At 34.2% G+C, this 3,873-nt stretch overlaps 1 long non-coding RNA gene across 1 annotated transcript; it reads left to right on the top strand.

Annotated features, from left to right (window-relative positions):
* Positions 1–1,370: 1,370 nt before the first annotated feature.
* On the top strand, positions 1,371–1,712 carry LOC109585176 (uncharacterized). The gene is made up of 2 exons (XR_002186366.1): positions 1,371–1,465; positions 1,522–1,712. It is a non-coding gene; the product is annotated as an uncharacterized LOC109585176 (long non-coding RNA).
* Positions 1,713–3,873: the final 2,161 nt, after the last annotated feature.

The following is a 3,873-nucleotide window of genomic DNA, read 5'->3' as shown; positions in this document are numbered from 1 at the left end:
TATTTTTAAAAGCAAGCAATAAAGATAGTAATGTAAAATTAAAAAAAAACTAATTTAAGTATTAGTCAAAAAATACATCTATAATAATTAATTAATATTTTGAGTACTGCAACTAGAATCACTGAATAATATTCATACTAAAAAAACGCTGACTCCATCATTTATTGACCAAGAGTATTATGTACTCTTGTTAAACTGAGTTGTATCTATTCTGACAAAATTTCGGATTTACTACTGACATAGCTATCAAGCAAGATTCAGTACTTGCTTGATGTGGAGCATGCAGCAATGCACAACATGAAAGACCTCATTTTAAAAAATATATTTGTACACGCATCCCAATGCAAATGAAGATATCTTTGTGAGGAAAAATGATATAGCTAGGTCATAGCAATTTTTGGCCAATAGAATATCTTTGGTAATATCATAATATATAATCATTTTTACACAATGAAAATAATTGTTATTTGTGAGGCGACTTTTATTGTTTAAATTTTACAACTATATGTTTGTTTTTAATGCAGATTGTAACTCATTTCATTGCAACTAGATCTAGATGCAGTATAATCTATTCTATGACCAATGACTGAAGGCTTTTGATATCATCACTGAAATCTCGTACATTCAAAGTTTAAAATTATTACAGTTAAAAATAGTTATTTTTACTTTATAAAGAGTTAAACATTGCAACAAATAAAGATTGAATGGAATAGAAGAACAAGAGGACTGATCCACGGGAAGTTATGGTGTATATCTATGATTCTTGGGAGTTGATCCGCATTCTAGGCACACGCCCGTGCACGTTCCGCGCGTTCACGTGCTTGGTTCAGCGTGCGGAACGATCCGCAGCAATCCGCACTGATCCGCATTCTAGTAACGCCCTCCCCAAGCAAAATGGCTGCCACGACTTTTGCAGCCTTGCTATACCGGGAAAACGAGCCCCTATGCTTACCAGACTTTATAGAGGATCTTATCTTGACCAGAGGAGTCCATTGGTACCTTTAGCGTGGCTCTAGACCTTGTCTAGGAGAAAAGCCAGAAATCGGCGAACCGGCCGTTTTGTTCAGCCACCTTTTTTCATCTTCATCATCATCATCATCATCATCATCATCATCATCATCATCATCATCATCATCATCATCAAGAAGTCCTGTCAATCCAGTTGTCGGTGTGTATCTCAGTATCAGTTGATGCTACAAAGATAATTCTTACACCAATCTACTCCAACAGTCTACGCGCAGGTCCATGTCCCATCAGATCATTCGTCACTTAAGGAAAAAGTGATACTGTGACTGCTTGATTGAGCCATCTTAGCTGCATGCCGCCATTTTGTTAATTAAAGAAGCATGTGCTCCAAAATTTGGGTGTGGTCGCGCATGCTCAGATCTGCAGGTCTAATTAAACGTATGTAAATTTTGTAAAATTGAAAAATGAAAATGGAAGCAATGGAAGCGAGTCAGATCAGGTAGAGATTCATTATTTTCTTTAGTTATTGATTGCATAGTGTTTTATTTTGTACAGGTAATGATTGCTGAACTTGAAGATCACTTACTTGCCCTAATGTCACTGTGGCAAGCAGTTTCAAAATGAATATTGCATCACCTTATTACAGTTTTAATTATACATTTTCTGTATGTTTAATTGTTTATATACTCTGTAATAATTATATTCTAATGTCTTATCAGTTGTAAGGATACTTAAAATTTATAGAATGTACTGTATAATGAGCTGGGCGTGGCTCTAAGGGGGTGTGGTTTGCGCATGCTCAGTTGTAGAACTCGTGCTATCTATTAATTGTGGACAGTGCTACTCTCTGATCTAGAGTTGACTTCAAAGTGTTGAACTTGAAGCTGATCTTGAATTTATCTTAAAGTGCTGGTCATTACAAGATTTTCAAAGATAAGCATTGATATTACTATACATTTAATAATAGTAATCAAATTTCAATTACTGAAAGTTACTTTTAACACCGGGTTGATTTTCTCGTACTGTCACAGTGTTATACCTATATAAGCCATGCCTAACTTAATAGGGAAAGTTTCTGCTAAGAAGCTTAGAAAACTAATGAAAGAAAAAAGTGCTAGGCATAAAGCAAAGTGTAGTGATGATGACAGGTATGATATCACTGCAGAGCCTGTTTTAGGTTCCAATACTGTAGAATGCAGTGGTGGCATCTTTAATGAAGGGTTGTGTGATGATGTTACAGAGCAGGAAGTTATTTCTGGCTTTGTGTGTGATCATAACCCAGAGTTATGTGATGTCATAGATTATGTAGTACCTTCTGCTGCTGATGGGGCAGACCCTTTTGTTCTTTCTGATCCCCCAGAATGTAATAATTGGTCTGTGTGGGACCATAACCCTCCAGAGTTGTGTGACGTCACACAGTTTGAAGTTGCTACTTTTCAGGAAGATATAGCTGTCAGAGATAGACAGTTAAAGGAAAAAAGGGATAAGTCGAGACTCGACTATTATGAAAATCATGATAAAACCTTGCAAAATCAAAAAAATATCGTGCCCAAAATAAACAAAAAATTTCAGATTATCTTAAAGAATATCGTGCAAAAAATCAAATAAAAGAATCAGAGTATTCAAGAAGATATCATGCCTTTCACCGTAAAGATAGATTAGAAACATTTAAAGATAATTATATTGCTAATCGTGAAGAGAGATTAGAGGCATTTAAAGATAATTATGTTGCTAATTGTGAAGAGAGATTAGAGGCATTTAAAGAAAATTATATTGCTAATCGTGAAGTGAGATTAGAGGCATTTAATAAAAATTATATAGCTAATCGTGAAGAGAGATTAGTATTGCTAATCGTGACAAGAGAGATTAGAGGCATTTAAAGATAATTATATTGCTAATCGTCAATAGAGATTAGAAGGTTTTAACAATAATTATGCTTCTAATTTAAAACAAAGGAAAAAAATTATGAATGACTATTACGCCTCTCACAGTCAGCAAATAAAAGATAATGCTAGAGAGCATTATGCTGCTGTGGCTGACACTAAAAATGCGAAGCTAAGAAAAAATATAGAATAAACCGTAACTTAAATCCACCAACAAGAAGTGTATCAGCTAAAAAAAGATCTAAAATCATAGCAAGAATATTGCAAAAGAGGCAGAAGAACAGTGCATATTATAAGAAAAATTTCTAAAATTAAGACGAAACAGAAGAGCAAGATACAATCTAGCCGAACCAAAAATTGATCTAAAGAACAGATACATAGCAATAATTAGACAAAAACTTGCTAAAAATATAGGAGTACAAAATCAACTGAAAGTTGCTTTTGATATTGACAAGTCTTTGCCAATTGCTGTCACGCATTCAGGTATTAATTTAATTGCAGCTAGGAGACTTGTTACTGTAATATTAAATATACGTAGACATTTTGCTGGAATGCATCTTGGGGTGATTAAAAAAGTTAATAATAATACTTACATTGGCAATGGGGAATTTGGTGATTCGTATCACGTGGCCAGTTGTGAGCCACACTTTTACCAAGCATGCTATAAACATGCCCCATCAACTGTCAATAATGATAGTTTAATTTTAGCCGATGATGATTTTGCAAAACTTATTGATGGTTGTTTCGATGACGATGATGAAGAAATTTTAAACAAAGATGCAGAAAAAGATGTACAAAATGATAATGTTGTTACTAGCGACACAAAAGATAAGGATGATGTAGACAGTGGTAAAAAGGTTAAGAAAAGAACTGTTAAAATTGCATGTACATACAATTGTAAACCACTGACAGATTTTCAAATCGAAACAATCAAAGATTTAAAAGAAGCATTCAGTAAACCTGCTAAGGAATTTCGAAAAATTTTGAGAGACGTAGATACAGGTTGCCCAATTGAGCATGATCC

Source organism: Amphimedon queenslandica, unplaced genomic scaffold (genome assembly GCF_000090795.2).
Source record: "Amphimedon queenslandica unplaced genomic scaffold, v1.1 AMPQUscaffold_13107, whole genome shotgun sequence".
Classification (NCBI taxonomy): Eukaryota; Metazoa; Porifera; class Demospongiae; order Haplosclerida; family Niphatidae; genus Amphimedon; species Amphimedon queenslandica.
This window is presented reverse-complemented; position numbering and strand designations above follow the sequence as displayed.